Source organism: Cervus elaphus, chromosome X (genome assembly GCF_910594005.1).
Source record: "Cervus elaphus chromosome X, mCerEla1.1, whole genome shotgun sequence".
In the NCBI taxonomy this organism is placed as follows: domain Eukaryota; kingdom Metazoa; phylum Chordata; class Mammalia; order Artiodactyla; family Cervidae; genus Cervus; species Cervus elaphus.
This window is the reverse complement of record NC_057848.1, coordinates 28,680,403-28,700,161: the sequence shown is the minus strand read 5'-3', so window position 1 is coordinate 28,700,161 and position 19,759 is coordinate 28,680,403. Positions and strand designations below refer to the sequence as shown.

The following is a 19,759-nucleotide window of genomic DNA, read 5'->3' as shown; positions in this document are numbered from 1 at the left end:
GAATATTGGACTTCCCATTTGGCCCACTGATAAGGAATCTGCCTGCAATGCAGGAAATGTGTGTTCAATCACTGGGTAGAGAAGATCCCCTGGAGAAGGAAATGGCTACCCACTCCAGTATTCTTGCCTAGGAAATCCCCTGGACAGTGAAGCCTGGAGGGCTACCGTCCATGGGGCTGCAAAACAGTTGGACACTTTTTGTTTAGAGACTAAACAACAACAAAATATTATCGATTTTATTTTAGCATATCTATGATTTAATTTGGTCAAAATGAAATAGTATGTTTTATTCAATAATGTTTCATTATACCACTTTCCTGAAGACTGAGTTCTTTTATTTTTATAGGTCAACCTTTCACAAGGTTTGTAAGATAATGTCATTTACCTTTTCCACTCTTATTTTCTCATGAATGTATGGCAAAATTTTCTAGAGATGCACTGTGTGTCTGTGTTAGTCACTCAGTCGTGTCCAACTCTTTGTGACCCCATGGACTGTAGCACACCAGGCATCCTTGTCCTTCACTATCTCCTGGGGCTTGCTCAAACTCGTGTCCATTGAGTCCTTGATACCATCCAGCCCACTCATCCTCTATCACCCTCTTCTCCTGCCCTCAGTCTTTCCCAGCATCAGGGTCTTTTCCAACAAGTTGGCTCTTCGCATCACGTGGTCAAAATATTGGAGCTTCAGCTTTAGCATCAGTCCTTCCAATAAATATTCAGAGTTGAAATGAACTATAATTCTGAAGGAATATAGATCACATTTATTTAAATTTTTAGCTGTAGTCACTGAACTTGACTTTATTTTTTGCCTTTTTAGATTATAAACCATATGGAGCTAATTATCATTCCCACATTAATTTCAATGTATCAAAGAGTTAGGCAAATGTGTTTTAAATATATATTGAATATTATTTTTATGCTCCTCAGTACTCTTACTGTTTATCATAATATCTTCCATATATACTGCTTCATGATGGGTTATCAATATAAATAATTTATGTGTGGTTTAATATGCTTCACAGCTGGACAAAGTGAAATCCTTTGCATTCCACTCCCCAAAGGTAACCACTGCTACTGTTTGATTGGTACTTGGCATACAATTTTCTATGTATATTGAAATACACATACATAAATAGATACATTGGTCTGCTCATCAACTGATTTACTAATCTGTTAGATATGAAATTGGAATCACAGAATAACACTGATCTGCTACTCACATTCTTCACTTAACAAGATGTGTGCTTTTAAATTGTTTTCATTAAGGTATAATTTAGACAAAATAAAATTCACTCCTTTTAGTGTCCAGTTCTGTAAGCCTTGAAAGGTACATACAGTTGTATAACCACTACACAATTAGGATATGCAAGAGCTCCATTATACCAAAAATATCTCCTGTGCCTTTTTGTAGTCAACCTGAAAATGACCTATGTGTTTTCTGACTCCCCAATTTTGATAGCTCTAGATTTTTACTTTTATTTTTGCTTTAATACTGTTCTATGTATTTTTCATTTCCCTTGAGACTTCCTCTTTGACCCATGAATTAAATATGTATTGTTCAGTTTCCCAGTTCTTGGACATTTTCATGTAATCTTTCTATTATTGATTTCTAGAGTTTTATTCCATTATTGTCAGATAACACAATATGTTTGGTTTCAGTTTTTTTAATATATTAAGGTTTGGTTCTTGACTCAGGATATAGTCTATCTTGCTGAGTGTTCTGTGTGCATTTGAAAAGAATGTGCATTCTGCTATTTTGGGGTGGACCACTCTATAAATGTCAATTAAATCTAGTTGGTTGATGGTGGTGTTCAGTTCATCTATAACTTTGCTGATTTTTTGCCTACTAATTCTATTAGTGAGAGAGGAATATTGAAGATCACAATTATAATTGTGGATTTGTCTATTTCCCTTTCAGTTCCTTCAGTTTCGCTTCATGTATTTTAAGACTGTTGTTAGGTATAATACATATTTATAACTATTGTATCTTCCTGGTGAATTGACTGCCCCTCTTTACCCCTGGTAACTATGTTTGCTTTCAAGTTGACATTGTCTGATATTCTCCTATAGATTCTGATCAGTGTTTCTATGGTGTGTTTTTATTCATCGTTTTACTCTTAAGCTACCTATGTCATTATATTTGAAGTGAGTTTCTTGTAGACAACATATAGTTGGAGCATTATTTGTGTTTCACGTTGTTGTTTTATAAATCCATTCTGACAATCTAGTTCATTTAGTTATGTATTTAGGCTATTGACAATTAATTATTGGTGGTATGTTTTGATTTAGATCTACCACTTTATTTTTCATGTTTTGTTGGTCTTCTCTGTTTCTCATTACCCCGTTTCCCCTTTCTTGCTTTCCTCTGGGTTATCTGAATGCTTTTGAGTATCTCATTTTAATTTTTTTTACTCTGATTTTAAATATCTCTGTTCACATAACATTTTTGTGATTTCTCTGTGGATTATAAACTACCTACTTAACTTTTCACAGTCTATTCAGAATCAGTATGTTACCACTTCAATTGATATGTAGAAACCTCACCTTAATATGTCCTGTTACCACTCCCCTTTATGCTATATTTGCCTATGTATTATATCTATATTAAAATGTACATAGATATCTACTATAGCTACTTTATTGAAGTACTGACTCCATCAGTCAACGTTATATTTCGCTGTGGTTTTCCACTTCATGGTCCAACTCTCACACATCCGTACATGACTAGTGAAAAAAGTATAGCTTCGACAATATGGACCTTTGTCGACAAAGTGATGTCTCTGCTCTTTAATATACTGTCTAGGTTTATCATAGCTTTTCTTCCAAGGAGCAAGCATCTCTAATATCATGGCTGCAGTCACCATCTGTAGTGATTTTGATAGTTTGACACTGTTTCCATTGTTTCCCCATCTATTTGCCATGAAGTAATGGAACTGGATGCCATGATCTTCGTTTTTTGAATGTTGAGTTTTAAACCAGCTTTTTCACTCTCTTCTTTCACCTTCATCAAGAGGCTCTTTAGTTCCTTATCACTTTCTGCCATTAGAGTGGTATCATCTGCATATCTGAGGCTGTTGATATTTCTCACAGCAATCTTCATCCCAGCTTGACCTTCATCCAGCCCTAGCATTTCACATGATGTATTCTGCATAGAAGTGAAATAAACAGGGTGACAACATAAAGCCTTTTTGTACTCCTTTCCCAATTTGGAAACAGTCTGTTATTCCATGTCTGGTTCTATTGCTTCTTGTCCTGCACACAGGTTTCTCAGGAGATGGATAAGGGGTTCTGGTACTCCATCTCTAAGAATTTTCCACATTTTTTTGTGATCCACATAGTCAAAGGATTTAGCATAGTCACTGAAGCAGATGTGGTTTTTTTTTTGGGGGGGGGGGCGAAATTCCCTCGTTATTTTGATGATCCAATGGATATTGCCAATTTGATCTCTGGTTCATCTGCTTTTTCTAAATCCAGCTTGCACATCTGGAAGTTCTTGGTTCACATACTGTTGAAGCCTAGCTTGAAGTATTTTGAACATTACCTTGCTAGTATGTGAAATGAGTGAAATTGTACTGTAATTTGAACATTCTTTGGCATTGCCTTTCTTTGGAATTGGAATTAAAATTGACATTTTCCAGTCCTGTGGCCACTGCTGAGTTTTCCAAATTTGCTGACATATTGGAATCTCTTTAAAAAACTAATAATAGAGTTGCTATATTATTCAGCAACTCCACTCCTGGGCATATATCTGGAAAAAAAAACCTCTAATTTGAAAAGATATATGCACCCCAATATTCATAGCACACTTTTTAAGTAGCCAAGACTTGGAAGCAACCTAAATGTCCATCAGCAGATGAATGGATAAAGAGGATATATATAATACTCCTATATATAGATAGAAATTTTATTTGGCCATAAAAAAGAATAAAATTAATGCCATTTGCAGCAGCATAGATGGACCTAGAGATTATCACACTAAGCACAGTAAGTCAGAAAAAGAAAGGTGAAGGAGTCTTTTGGGCCTAGAAAAGAGAATCATCTAACTTCGGAGAAAACAAAACAGAATTTTAGTTCCACCCTGATGCTCCAGGCCGGTTGCATCTCTCTGGGACTTATCACCCCCTGTCCAGAAACCTTCCACCCCCTACACCTGCCCAGAAGACTTATCACCTCCTGCCCAACTACAGATGTCATCTCAACAAAAGAATACTCAAAATATCCTGCCTGATTAACGTGTCCCTTATCGCTTCCACAAACCTCCCTATAAGTATGAAGCCTCCCTGACCCCTCTCGGCACTCAGCCTGGTCATTTGGCCTACTGTCTCCCCTCCTTGCCTGAATAAATGTAACCTACTTCTGTTGAGGTCATCTTTCCTTTTCTGCCTCGCCCGAACTATACCCTACAAAAGACAAATATCATATGATATCACTTATATGTGGAATCTAAAATATACAAGTGAACTTATTTACAAAACAGATAAAGATTCACAGACATAGAAAACACTCTTACAGTTACCAATGGGGGAAAGGGGAGCAGGGAGGGATAAATTAGGAGTTGGGAATTAGCAGATACACACTAACATCTATACAACAAGGTCCTACTGTATAATACAGGGAACTATATTCAATATCTTATAGTAGATTATAATGAAAAAGAATATTAAAAAGGATATATGTATATGTATGTATAATGAATCACTTTGCTCTATACTAGAAACTAACACATTGTAAATCAACTATACTTCAATTAAAAAGCAATATAGATCATTATTAATAAATCAAGCAATAATTTGGGCAGCACTGAATGCCAGTGTTCAGCAAGATTAGAGCATTTAGAGACCTGGTAGCTTCAGGATATAATGGGAAAAGTTTTAGGGTTATTTCAAGTTTAAGTACTGTGCAGGCATTCAAAGCAGTTTCCCTGGTTTACTTCACCTCTTCTAACTTCTTACCCTTATCTGAAGTATAAGATTAAACAGGTAACTGAATAAGTGTTAAGTTTAAAGGAAATGCAATTTAGAGTACCACTTGTCTACATTAATTTTGTAAATATTAATTTTCTTTACCCTCCATATCATCTTTCATAGGGGAAACATCTGTTGCTAATTCACATAATCCCCATACTCAATTCTCTTGACCCTAGGGGTAGGATTTCATTGCTTTCATCATCATCAGTCATCATTACCATCATCATCACCGTCACCAACAAGAGCAGTTGTCCTATGGGGAATTTTTAATGACCTGTCCTCAACTCCTGGAGGCCTATCACCTACATAAGAGGTCACTGTGTATATACAGTGTTTGTCAATCTCCTTTCATTGTCAGGAGCCTTTTCAGATTTTTTTTTTTTTTTTTTTTTTTTGCCTAATCACCTCTAACCCCACTCCCTAGCAGAATGTGAAATTTTTAATACTCCAGATATAGTTGATCTGTTTGTGTACTGTGGCTGTGGTCCTTTGGAGGTTCACAGACCACTGTGGGTCTTGTTTTGTTTTTTGGTCTGCAATACACAGTTTGTGGGATTTTAGTTCCCTCACCAGGGATGGAACCCAGGCACTCAGCAGTAAGAGGGCAGAGTCCTAACCACTGGACTTTCAAGGAATTCCCTCACAAACCATTGCAATATCTAGGAAATCTGACCCTCAAGAACCCATCTTTGATCCCTAGGGCATGGTGTCATCTGTTGAGAATGCATGGTATACTGTGATTAGGGCAAAAGCTGGAATCCCATTCCTCCTATATCCATCCCACAATCCACATTCAAAAAATGTCATGATCAGATGCCAGGCCTTGATGGACCATCCATGGAACCACTCCAAGCATTGATATGGAGCCATGCTCAAGTCCCTACACTTGGAGGGACCTGTAGACCTCCAACCTCATCCCTCTCTGGGAGAAATCTCACTTCCTTCTCTATTACCTGAGATGTCCTTTCTCCCAACCAGGTAGCCTGCCAGGCTCCTCTATCGATGGGATTATCCCAGCAAGAATACTGGAGTGGGTTGCCATGGCCTCCTCCAGGGGATTTTCCTGACCCAGGGATCAAACCTGAATCTCCTGTGTCTCTTGCATTGCAGCTGGATTCATTACTGACTGAGCCACCAGGGAAGTCATTTCCAGTCATTTCCAAATGTGTTCACAAAGGACAAAAGAAACCTGGCTTCAGACAACTTCTGCTTCCAGCTGTTATAAATCTCCCATGCAGCAGGGGGCAGGAGCCCAAGGCCTGGCTTCCTGGTGCAGTGAGGGTAAGCACAGGGAGAACAAAGATTAACCACCTCAGAAGTACAGGTCCTGATACCTCTGCTAAAGTTCTGCCACCAGCAACCAAAGGTGCCCAGGCTGCCAGGTCCCACTCCTGGCTCTGGCAATCGGCATGGGGAGCAACTTCTTGTCCATTTTTCTCTGCGCTCAGGAGCACATGCTTTGGAGTCACACACATCCACAAAGAGATGATAATGACACCTCACTAGGGGGGATGTTGTGATATGAAATCCAGTCACTAACATGAAGAACCTAGATCTGGGCCCCTCTAAACAATCTGCCTCATAAATAGTAGTAGCTCATTCCTTTGTTGATTAGAGAACTTATGTGGTCACGACCTGCCCCTTCAGTCAGGGCCCCTTACCCAGACTGCAGGTCAGAATCACCTTGGGGATCTTTTTCTAAACCTGCATATTAATTTCCCTTGTTGGTGAAAATAGGGCTTCTGTATCAAAAGCCATTCAACTTATTCAGGCATAATGACATGGGCCTTAAGAAATACATATGCCCATTTGGCACCAATAGTGTATGGCATTGTCCATTTTCCCTTCATTCTACCAGCATCAGTCATTAACAACTTTTTTCTTTACTCCCATATAGGATCTCTTCATTCTCCCCAGACAAGTCCCAGTGGAAGAGTCACCTCAGAAGGTGTGTCTGTAAACTTATAGATTCACAAGCTCCTTTGCTAGGGTTGCCAGGTTTAGCAAATAAACACACAGGATGCCCAGTTGTACTTGAACTTCAGATGAACAAAGAAATATTTCATGCAAAAAACTACACTAAAAATACTTGTTTATTTTTTGGTTGTTGTTTATTTTAAATTCAAATTTAAATGGTTTAAGTATAATCCAGTAACCCTACAAATGGAGTGATCAGGAAGAGAACCAAGATGCTCTTGTCAACAGCACCAGCTGAGTCCCCAAGCAGAAACCAGCACCAATGCTCATCCATGTGAATGAGCTTTCTTGGATGTACTAGTGAAAGGTTGTTGCTGAATGATAAGACGCCAGGATTCTTGGCCTCCGGAGGAGACGAATTCAATCCGGGGCCAGAGACGAGGCTGGATTGCTCAGAGCTTTTGTGTAATAAAGTTTTATTAAAGTATAAAGGAGATAGACAAAGCTTCTGACACAGGCATCAGAAGGGGGCAGAAAGAGTAACCCCCTGCTAGTCTTTAGCTGTATGTTATATAGTCACTTGCAGTCTGTTAATGAAAAGAAAGGAATGTCTTAAAATTTAAAATGGCACCAGATAATTCATCCCAGGCCATAAAACAATTGACTTGCATCTTGTAGAAGGGCAGATTACCACGCAAATAGTTTCGTTTACATAGATTAGGGGAACAATATCTGAGTATAACATACTGGTTTGTCAAGTAGGTTGAGCCATTTGGGGGAACCAACTTGAAGACAGAGTCTGGGGTACATTAACATAGCTTAAGACAAACATTTCCATAAGAAAAAATGTATTGGTTAACTCAAGGGTTTGAGAATAGTTAGCTTCAAGTGAAACCAGGTGTCATGGCAACACAGCATTTTTTTTTTTTTTTTGGCAACACAGCATTTTAAGTGAAACCTCCTTTTATATTTCTATAGAGAAGGTAAAAAAATATCTCTAGTTTGTTTCTTCCTGCCGCTTAAGAGAGAGAAAAATGTCTGGCCCTTGCAGCCTATTTCTTCCATTTGGAGACCCCTGGCCTTCCTGCCTGTTACCCTCTCATTCCCCCCTTTTCTTTCAGGAGAATTATGTTGCCTAGGGAAAAGGGGTGCCATTCTCGTTCCATAACTGCTTCCGAGCTGACAAGGGGCGTTGTCCCTAAATTGGTGAGGCAACATGTTCTCCTAATCCTCATACTGAGGATGTCTGATCCAGGGGCCCCAAATAATAGTTGGAAGAACCTGCAGCGATAGCAGGAGTTTGAGCAACCATTTGTAACTTTAAAGCTTTCTTGCGACTAGAAACAAATCCAGTTACAGATGCAGTTACAGATGCAGGGAGCAAACAGAAAAAACAAAACAATCAGAATTATTGTAATTAAGATAGTTTTCCACCATGGGGAACTAGTTAACGTCTCCCAAAGTGAGGCTAATTGAGGCTTCAGGAGTATTCATGGCCCCAATTATTTTGTTCATGTGTTTAGTAAAATGAGTAACATTAGTGCTCATATCAGGTATATATGTACAGTATTGAGTATGAATGATGGCACAAGTTCCTCCTTGTGCAGCTGTCAGAATATCTAAAGCCAATCTGTTTTGTAAAACCACCTTTCTAATTTGTGCTTGTTCAGCATTAAGAGCTGAAATAGCTTTTTGAGAATCTTGTAATGCCTGTTGAGTAAAATTAGTCAAAACATCTGTTGCAGGAAGGGGGACCCCTTCCTGGGCCCGAAACTGGGCTCTTGTCTAACACTCGGAAATGAATTGTCCGAGGAGACACATGCTGACAAAGCAAGAGATTTTATTGGGAAAGGGCACCCGGGTGGAGAGCAGGAGGGTAAGGGAACCCAGGAGAACTGCTCTGCCGCGTGGCTCGCAGTCTTGGGTTTTATGGTGATGGGATTAGTTTCTGGGTGGTCTTTGGCCAATCATTCTAATTCAGAGTCTTTCCTGGTGGTGATGCATCACTCAGCCAAGATGGATGCTAGCAAGAGGGATTCTGGGAAGTGGACAGACAAGCACTGTCTCCCCTTGACCTTTCCCGAACTCTTCTGGCTGGTAGTGGCTTATTAGTTCCGTATTCCTTATCAGGATCTCCTGTCATAAAACAACTCATGCAAATGGTTACAATGGGGCCTGGCCAGGGTGGGCTGTTTCAATCAGTGTGCTTCCCCTAACACATCCACTCTTAGCATAATATCTGTAGTTCCCAAAGAGGGGACAAACACTGCAGCCAAATAATCATACCAGTGAAATACAGACTTTGCCCACCGAGTTTTAAGGTGGGGTAAATTAGCAAGCTTCTCTGGAAGCTCTGAAAATATAAAGCCATGAGTAAAGGCTAGACCCAGGGTGCATCTCCCTATCCAGCCAGGGGGAAGCCAAGCCCATAAGTAAGAGCCACATATCCAATAAGTCTCGTTTGGAGCAAGCCAGCATGACTGAGATATCCAGTCCCAGTTAGTGCCTGGCCAGACAAAGGGAGGTCCTGAACTGGGGTTGGAAAACACGGGAATTATTACATTACATATTTCCTGAGGCAAAAATCCCAATTGTTTCCAATCACTATAATTAAGTTGTTGGCTAACTTTTGGGGATGGCTCTGTTTGTTCCCAGCATATAGGGGCAGTAGATATTAGACGTCCTTTTTCAGGAGTTAGCCATATAACCTCATCCCATATTTGATAAACGTCAGGTAAAAAACCATCAGATCTAGACCTACTTGTTTTATATGCAGCAAAATAGTCATTAAACCGAAACAATGTATAATCAAAATTAAAAGTCACGTTATGTCCAAAGTTAAAGTACAAAGTGTTGCATCAGTCCATTTTAGGGTTGTTAGATGTCATCAGATGAAGAAGAGGCATCACGTATGATTGTTGTCGAAGGTATTTGCAGACTTGGAGAAAGTCTTTTCCTTGAAGTGGAGATGTCCACCACGGAAAGTCTTCCACTGATGAAGAGAGGACTGCTCTGCAGACCCAGCAGTTAGGCCGATTGTGGAATGCAGTGAAGGAGTGAGCCCAGGACAGGAAGGCATTGTCTTGAGGATCAAATGGCAGACTCAGGATCTTTGGAGTCAGCAGAAGTAGACTCACATAGATTATCAGGCCCATCTGAAACGTACAAAGTCACAGCATAGAAAGTAAAGACATAAAATGACATCACTTAGTTCTGGTCAGGGTGCCACCTCTTAACTCGAGTGTGATGTACCCATGAATCAATTCCTGGGACTTTGACAGCTGTGGGAGAAGAAAGAATAACCTGGTAAGGGCCTTCCCAGAGGGACTCGAGGGATGGGCCCCCAGATCCCAATGTTTTTATGAAGACCTCGGTTCCTGGCTCAAATAGAGGCTTGCCGGAGCCTCCCAGAGTTCTGTTAATGCCTGTTGAAAAGCTGAGAGCTGAGTTACATAATTAGTTAACTCCAAGGCTTCACGGTCTATAACAATGTCTGTGCTTAAGAAAGGCCTTCCATAAATACATTCAAAGGGGAACAGTCCCTACTTTTTGGGGGCAGTTCGAGCCCTCATTAAAGCTACAGGTAGGACTTTAATCCAGTTGTCCTGTGTTTCTTGAGTTAATTTGCACAGATGTCTTTTGATAATATCATTAGCTTTTTCAACCTTTCCTGAGGATTGGGGTCTCCAGGAACAGTGTAAGTGATACTCTATTTCTAGAGCTTTAGACACCTCCTGAGTTACAGCAGCTTTAAAGGCGGAGCCACTGTCACTCTGAAGGCTCCCTGGCAGCCCAAACCTGGGGATAATTTCATGGATTACAATCTTTATAACCTCCTTAGCTTGTTCACTACGACAGGGGAAACTCTCAATCCATCCAGTAAAAGTATCCACCCAAACTTGTAAGCAAGAATATCCATTAGCTTTTGGCATATGAATACAATCAATTTCCCAGTCCTCTACAGGATACTTTGCACTTCGTTGTAATGCAGATTTTGCTAGCTTTTCAGTCTTTGGGTTATTTTTCTGACAAACCTCACACATTTTGATAATGTTCTTTAAAGTTTTCATTACATTTTAACCTTCAAACAAATGAGATGCCATCTGGTAAGTACTTTCTGCACCCAAATGAAAACTCTGGTGTAAATCCTTAAGAATTTTCCACTGAGCACTTTCAGGAATTATTAATCGTCCATCCTTGGACTGTAACCATCCTTTATCAGTAATCTTTGCTCCTCTTTTCTCATATCTTTCTAATTCTTCCTCAGTATATTGTGGTTTTTCTTGTTCCACAGGACCTCTCCAGATCAAAGGCGTCTGTAGTGAGCGGGTTTTGTAAAGTGCCGCTCTTTTGGCTTGAGAGTCAGCTAACAGGTAGCCGGCGGCTACTTTACTCCCATCCCCGCTGTGCCCTTTGCAATGCATAACCGCCACTTCTTTAGGACAATATATAGCATTTAAAAGTCTCTCGATCTCTCTGAAATGCTTAATAGGTTCTCCTGTTGCTGTTTTAAACTGTCTTTCTTTCCATATTGCAGCATAAACATGTAAAGGCAAATAAGCCTACTTAGAATCAGTGTAGATATTTACTCGCTGCCCTTTGCTTAACTCTAGAGCTTGGGTCTGAGCCACAAGCTCCACTAACTGAGCACTGGTTCCCTGAGGGAGAGATTTTGCTTCTAAAACCTGTTCAGCAGTCACCATTGCATAACCTGCTTTACACTTTCCATCCCGAACAAAAGAACTGCCATCTGTAAATATTTCCATGTCAGGATTGTCTAATGGGGTATCCATTAGATCCGCCCGAGCTGCATAGTTTAAAGTTAGGAATTGGGAACAATCGTGATCAGGTGTTTTATTTTCCTTCTCAGGAAGGAAAGTGACAGGATTTAAATTTCCACAAACTTTAAGCTTAGTTACTGGTCCTTCTAACAACAATGACTGATATTTAAGAAGTCTACTGTCTGTCATCCAAATATTAACCTTAGAATTTAAGATTCCACTCACATCATGAGAAGTCAGTACAGTAAGGTTCCGTCCATTAATTATTTTTAAAGCTTCAGGTGCTAATAAAGCCATGGCCCCAATTACTCTTAGGCAGTGGGGCCACCCACGTGCAGTTACATTGAATTCTTTGCTTAGATAAGCAATAGGTTGCTGGTGAGGCCCTTGGGGTTGTGTCAAAACTCCCAAGGCCATACCTTTTCTTTCAGTGACAAACAAGTTAAATTATGACCCTGTGGGCAAACTCAAAGCGGGGGCTTGCAGGAGAGCAGTCTGAAGAAACTTAAAAGCTTTTTGAGTATCTGGAGACCAAACCAGTTTGTCGGTTTGGGCCTGCTGAGTTTCAACTATAAGTTTATATAAAGGCCGGGCAAGTTCCCCATAGCCCGGAATCCAAGTATGACAGTAGCCTGTGATTCCACAAAATCCTCTCAATTGTCTTAAAGTCATAGATAGGGGATGATTTAGTATAGGTTTAATTCTCTCGGGGCCTATGGCCCTAGTCCCTTCTGATATGATTAGGCCCAGATATCTAACAGATTGTTGAGAAAGCTGAGCCTTTTCTCTTGATATCTTGAAACCGCAGCCTGCCAGAACGTTTAAGAAATCTTCTGAAGCTGGTGAACAAGCTTCCTTTGTCTCAGCACAGAGCAAAATATCATCTACATATTGTAACACCACCGCTTCAGAGCTATTAAAGTTTTGTAGATCCCGTGACAAACTTTGCCCAATAAGTGAGGACTGCCACGAAATCCCTGGGGCAAAACTGTCCAGGTTAACTGACAAGCTGGCTGCGTAGGGTCTTCAAAGGCAAATAGAAATTGACTTTCTTCCGCCAAAGGCAATGAATAGAAGGCATCTTTCAAATCAATTAGTGAAAAATATTTGGCTCCTTCAGGAATTTCAGACAATAGAGTATAAGGATTAGGCACCACAGGGTGTAAATTTATTATTCGTAAATCTTGAACTAGTCTCCATTTACCATTTGATTTCTTTATACCCCAAATAGGAGTGTTGCATGGACTGTTAAAGGGAAGTAACAGTCCCTGCTCCTTTAAATTTTCGATGATGGGTTTTAACCCTTCCTTAACCTCAGGTTTCAGTGGATACTGCTTCTTGTGTGGAAATAAGTGCGGGTCTTTGAGCTTGACAACTACAGGAATAGCATTTTGTGCTCGACCCACAGATTTTCCATCAGCCCATACTCTAGGATTCACATTTTGTTCAACTAAAGGGACAGAAAGGGAGGGCTCCATATTCATGAAAACAGAGGCATGGACCTTGCTCAGTATATCCATCCCCAAAAGGGGTGAGGGTGATTCTGGCACGATAAGAAACTCGTGTGAAAATAGCACAGAATTCCAGTTGCAAGATAGAGAATAACTGAAATAATACCTTTTGGCTCGTCCAGACAGTCCCATTACGGAAGCGGATCAGGAAGAAAGTGGGCCAGGGGCTTCAGTAAGCACGGAGTAAGTTGCCCCAGTATCTAAAAGGAAATAGATGGATTGGCCTCCCACCGTTATCAATACCCGGGGTTCCTCAGGTGTAATTAGGACGGGAGCTTGTGTGGGGACCCCCGGGCACCTTCAGTCCTGATTGTCTTGAGAGTCAGACCCCTGAAACCTACGCCTCTGGGGGCAGTCTCTCCTCCAGTGTGGTCCCTTGCAGACCGGACTTGGAGCCAGGGGCGGCTTAGATGCCTGACGGCAATCCCGCTTGATATGCCCCTCCTTTCCACAGTAATAGCAAGCCCATCCCTTTTCACCTGGGTCCCTCTGGGCATTTTTCTCAGGCTGTTTAAGAACGGTTTTCATAGCCATTGTGAAGGCTTCCGCCTTTTCCTTTGTCTTTCTCTGCCTTTCTTTCTTTTCCTCATATTCCCTACCATAATAGACTGTGAGCCAGTTGTAACAGATTATCTAAAGACTGATTTGGCCCATACACCCGTTTTGATAACTTACGGCGAATATCTGGAGCCGACTGAGTGAGAAATCTCTTTTAAAATCACTTTTCCCTCTTCATTTTCGGGATCAATCGCTGAATCTGTGAAGGGCTTCTCTCAGTCTATCTAGGAATTTACCAGGAGCTTCCTTCTCCTCCTGTTTTATGTTTGCCAGTTTGCCATAGTTTAAAGGTTTAGAACGCGCCTGCCTGAGTCCTTCAAGGATACATCTGACAAAATGACTCTGATCCCCTCTTCCTTTAGCAGTGTTATAGTTCCAGTCTGGTTCTGCAGCTGGGACTGCCTGAGTCCCAGTGGGTACTGTGGCCATGCAGTATCACATAGGAGGACCAGGTGTGTCTTCTTTAAGACCTGGGGATCAAATCTATCCCAGTTTTTCAGGATACAGATCAAAGGAGTGAGGCTGGAATTGTTAGCTCCCATCTGTAAGAGAGAAAAAAAGCGACCAGCGCCATTTTTTCTACCGGAGGCATTCCTCCCTGCTCTAGATGGGGGTGTAGACAGACTTTACACCAAAAGCTTTTCCTTCCCGGTTGGACTTAGTCCGTCCCTTACCGACGCAGGCATCACACTTGTCCCTCCCGGTTCTACCACTGAGACGGGGTGGGGATGCACCAGGGGTAGACCTGATGGCATCCCTGACTGAAGTCCAGCTCTTCACCTCGCTTGCCTCTGATGCCACCTGGGGTGCAATCAGAGTAACCTTCCAGAATGCCTCCCAAGCTAAGACGGCTGGGGGACACATTCATCACCTGAATGCCTGTGCACGACCCTGAGTATATTCCTGACCGCAATAAGACCTCCACGAACTTTAAACTGAGATGTTCCTTCCAAGCGTCACCACACCAGTATAAGAGCCTCCTCTGGTCCACTAATAGCCAGTGTTACCAAAGGGAAAAAATCCATTGCAGTTTCAATCCGAGTAACCTTTAACCTCAGAGATGCTCTTGGAGTTAGAGCTCCATCTAGCTTCCAAACTTTCGAGTCCTAGCGAAGCTAGGCGCTTCCTGACTACCAATCCCAGTGAGACCTAGGCCACCTTGTACACAGTAGCAACATAGATTACAAGTCCGTGGAAAACCTATGATCCGATAGATTAGGTTAGTACTTCTAATTCCCAAAGAGTTATGAAATGGTCAAAGAGACCGAAAAGTTTGACCGAGAAAGGAGAGTTCGGTCCACAAGATTTGCCCATTTCTGGTTGGTTCTCGGAGACATTGGTTGCCTCTTGGCATTGGCAGGTTGGCATAAACCCCCGAGAGGTTTCTGCCATAAGCCTTATGAGGTCGCCGCGGAACTGCAGAGCAGGGCTCCTCACTTGCTTCGCGCAGAGCTTTTCATTCATTCACACAAGCACACCGTAGAGTTAGTAAAGTACAGCGGAAACATGTTCGCTAGGAGAACAAAGAACTAGAGCTCCAAGCAGCCTTACCTTGTCCTGAAGGATCCCGGACGAGCCCCCAAGATGAAAGGTTGTTGCTGAATGATAAGACGCCAGGATTCTTGGCCTCCGGAGGAGACGAATTCAATCCGGGGCCAGAGATGAGGCTGGATTGCTCAGAGCTTTTGTGTAATAAAGTTTTATTAAAGTATAAAGGAGATAGACAAAGCTTCTGACACAGGCATCAGAAGGGGGCAGAAAGAGTAACCCCCTGCTAGTCTTTAGCTGTATGTTATATAGTCACTTGCAGTCTGTTAATGAAAAGAAAGGAATGTCTTAAAATTTAGAATGGCACCAGATAATTCATCCCAGGCCATAAAACAATTGACTTGCATCTTGTAGAAGGGCAGATTACCACACAAATAGTTTCGTTTACATAGATTAGGGGAACAATATCTGAGTATAACATACTGGTTTGTCAAGTAGGTTGAGCCATTTGGGGGAACCAACTTGAAGACAGAGTCTGGGGTACATTAACATAGCTTAAGACAAACATTTCCATAAGAAAAAATGTATTGGTTAACTCAAGGGTTTGAGAATAGTTAGCTTCAAGTGAAACCAGGTGTCATGGCAACACAGCATTTTAAGTGAAACCTCCTTTTATATTTGTATAGAGAAGGTAAAAAAATATCTCTAGTTTGTTTCTTCCTGCCGCTTAAGAGAGAGAAAAATGTCTGGCCCTTGCAGCCTATTTCTTCCGTTTGGAGACCCCTGGCCTTCCTGCCTGTTACCCTCTCACTAGCCTAGTGGAGCCTCCAGCTGACAACAACCACAGGTAAGACTCCACATGGAGCAGAAAACCAACCTAAGAGATTAAAATATGGCTATTGTTTTGGTGGTGTTTGTCAAACACAAATGGATATCTGAGCCATATGGTTTTGGTGATTTCTCTTTTTCTACAGTTTGTAACCATTGGATAAGACAGGGATTTGCTGACCTGTGGAGGTTTGGTAGAATTTCATAATTTTGGCTATAGTCTGTGTGTGGATTTATATGTGGGGATAGTTTTTGAACATTTCCTCAATTCCTTTTTGGATTCCCAGGATAAATTTTTATGATGTATGATTTTCATCATACTCTTGGAATTTCAGAATTTTTTTCCAATCCCGTTGCCCAGACAAGGCTTTGCTGCAGCCATGTTTGTGAAGGGAAGAAGAGGGTATTGCTGCAAACTGCTCCCTGAGATGCATAGAAAGCCATATCCTCAGAAAATGGCTTTGTGAGTACACAGTCAGAACAAGCAGAGTTTACCCATTTTGAGAAGAGTTTCTCAAAGAAGGTGTCCTGAAACACTTTCTCCTGCTACAAGGATAGATTTGCAAGGGAGCCACTCTTCTTGAGTACACATAGGATGCCTTCACTAGAACACAGAGAGATATGCATTGCAGTCCTGGTCCTTTCAGACTGTCCTGGTACATCAGTGCAGGGTAGATAAATCTGTGCAGTTCTGGGGTTCATAAATATGAAGCCCACTTGCCTCGTGTGAAATCTAAGGCACGTTCTACAGTATCAGCTTTATAAGGAACGAAGTTGATGTATTTTTCTTACTTTTCATATTTCCTAATTGGTTTAGAGTCAAGATGTGGAAGAGTGTATTTTCAGGGCCTCTTAAAAACTCAACCATTTTGGAGCAAAATCATTGGAATATTTTGGGAGTCAGTGAGACAGAAAAAAGCAGAAGAGCTGTGGATCTGTTTGTAGACCCACTCCTGAGGGCAGAGCAAACATGTGCTCTATAAGGGCAGCTTGCTTCAAGAGTTTGATGGGAGAGGGCCTCCACTGTGCAACTTGTTTGTTCATCCAACCTCACTAATCAGGGAAGTGATTCTCTAGGTAGAGGAGTGTATAGAGAGGTCACATGGGTTTGGTTCGACCTGTTCCTCTATGGTGAAAGAAAATATCGGGAATGGAGGATAAAAATTCCCCAGGAAAAACCAATGTATGGTTTAAATGACTTAGTTTTCTGCCTATTAAATGTTCTAGGTTTGCCTCCCTGAAATCACTCTGAGATTTCTTCATTGGCATTTTTCTGTATGGATCTACATCATTCAGTCACATGACCAGAGACAGTTTATTTCTTTGCAGATGGCTAACTGCTTAGCATGGATTGTGATAGTACACGTTCACCCTCAGAGGGAGGCTAAGTCATCTCCCAGATCCCCAGGGAACTGGGTCTCCATGTTCTGATTATACGTCCCTGGTGGTGGTTTAGTCACTAAGTCGTGTCCGACTCTTGCGACTCCATTGTCTGTAGCCTGCCTTTGTTCATGGATTTGTCCAAAGGCTCCTTTGTCCATGGATTTCCCTTGCTAGAATACTGGGATAGATTTCCATCTCCAGGGGATCTTCCTGACCCAGGAATCGAGACCCTCCACCCCTCCCCTACATTGCAGGCAGATTCTTTTTACCTCTGAGCCAGCTGGGAAGCCCTGTACTGTCTCTTTAAGAGAGTGAAATCGAAGTCGCTCAGTCTGTTCCGATTCTTTGCGAGCCCATTGGACTGTAGCCTGCCAGGTTCCTCTGTACATGGGATTTCCCAGGCAAGAATACTGGAGTGGGTTGCCATTTTCTTCTCCAGGGGATCTTCCCAACCTAGGGATCGAACCCAGGTCTCCCGCAATGCGGGCCGATTCTTTACCGTCTGAGCCACCAGGGAATCCCCTACTGTCTCTTTAATTCAGTTCAGTTAAGTCACTCAGTCTTATCCGATGCTTCGGGACCCCATGGACCGCAGCACGCCAGGCCTCCCTGTCCAGCACCATCTCCCGGAACTTGCTCAAACCCATGTCAGTGATGCCATCCAACCATCTCATCCTCTGTCGTCCTCTTCTCCTCCCGCCTTCAATCTTTCCCAGCATTAGGGTCTTTTCCAGTGAGTCAGTTCTTCCCATTAGGTTGCCAAAGAACTGGAGTTTCAGCTTCAGCATCAGTCCTTACAATGAATATTCAGGACTGATTTCTTTTAGGATGGACTGGTTGGATCTCCTCGCAGCTCAAAAGCATCGATTCTTCCACGCTCAGTTTTTTTTGTTTTTTTTTTTTTAATAGTCCAACTCTCACATCCATACATGACTACTGAAAAAACCCAAACTAGACGGACAACCGCCAAGTCTCATTATTTTTTTATTTTTTAAACGTTTTTATTTTTTTATTCCTTTTTTTCCCCAGTTATTTTTATTAGTTGGGGGCTAATTACTTTACAATATTGTAGTGGTTTTTGCCATACATTGACATGAATCAGCCATGGATTTACATGCGTTCCCCATCCTGAACACCCCTCCCACCTCCCTCCCTATCCCAGTCTCTTTAAAGCAAACGCAATTTCTGACCACAAGCACATATTTTGTCCCACCAAACTGGACAGATTTTTGCTAGTTGCCGGGGTCCCAGTCTAGTGGCTCTAATGAGTATGTTTTCTCGGTTGCAGCCTGAAGAGCTGAGGTGTTTTACTTTAAGCTAAAGATAAGGGGGTGCAGGAGGGTGGGAGGGTATTGGTATTTAAGGTGGTGGAGGATCTGCCTGCGCCTGGCGGTAACCGTAGAAACGTGACGTCAGCAAGGCGACCTCGACGACTTTTTAATGGAGACAAAAGCGCCTGGCGAGGAGAGCACTTTTCGCCTTCAGTTGTTTGGAACTGAGGTTGGAGAGTGAGTACCTACGGTAGGCGCTTTACCGCCCTGGGGTGTGGGGAGACAAAGGGATCCACTCGCAAGTCGCCTCTTTCCCGCTTTGGGTCTCGGTGCCCCGCTGTCTCGTAGGTAAAGCACTGGGGTCCCGCCCGGCCCCAGTGAGTGCGGTGTCCTGCGCCAGGGGCGTCCTGGAGCCACTTTCCTCCTAATGCAGGGGCGCGGGAGGTGAGACAGGTGGCGACTCTCTGAGCCTCAGCTTTCCCCTTTGTAACATGGGGGTAAGAATGCTTTCCCCACAGGATCGCTGAGAACGTTCAGTGATAACACAGGAGTAAACCGATGGCCCTCTGGTTATTGCGGGATCATAAATGTCTTTATGAATTCAGGCCACTTTTTATTCCGTTTCCGCTTTGTTGTTAAGGGATAGATGAGAAACGGAGACGAAAAAGTCCGTGGTGGGAAGCTCGTTGTAACATCTGGTTGTTATGATCACTACCCAATGGTTTCATTGTCATTGTCATAACCCAGTGCCTAGAACGATGCCGAGCACACAGTTACACCGGTAAACCATGGTGATTGCCGGATGTGTCTCTCCCTGTGCAGCCCTCATGCTGATGGCCTTGCTCATATCAGGTGTCTGAAGGAGACAGCTTCTGAAGATCAGTGTCCTGGTGACTGATGGAACGTCCACTGCAGGTTAAAGGCCAGCGGTCCTCCAGAGACCCCAACACTTCACATCTTCAGTTGGATATGATGCCTGACTCAAATGAGTTCATATGTATGGTAAAAGCATGTTGTGGGATATCTCTGTAAGGTTCACAAACTAGCCTAAAAGT

At 42.2% G+C, this 19,759-nt stretch overlaps 1 long non-coding RNA gene across 7 annotated transcripts in view; it reads left to right on the top strand.

The window, feature by feature from the left end:
• Positions 1–18,861: 18,861 nt before the first annotated feature.
• The window catches only part of LOC122690231, a 41,455-nt gene continuing 40,557 nt past the window's right edge, over positions 18,862–19,759 (top strand). For 6 of the 7 annotated variants that reach the window (XR_006340024.1, XR_006340027.1, XR_006340026.1 and 3 more), the window contains exons 1-2: positions 18,862–18,954; positions 19,527–19,706. This is a non-coding gene — a long non-coding RNA (uncharacterized LOC122690231). The remainder of the gene's footprint in view (positions 18,955–19,526; positions 19,707–19,759) is intronic. The other variant, XR_006340022.1, reaches the window with a different exon arrangement.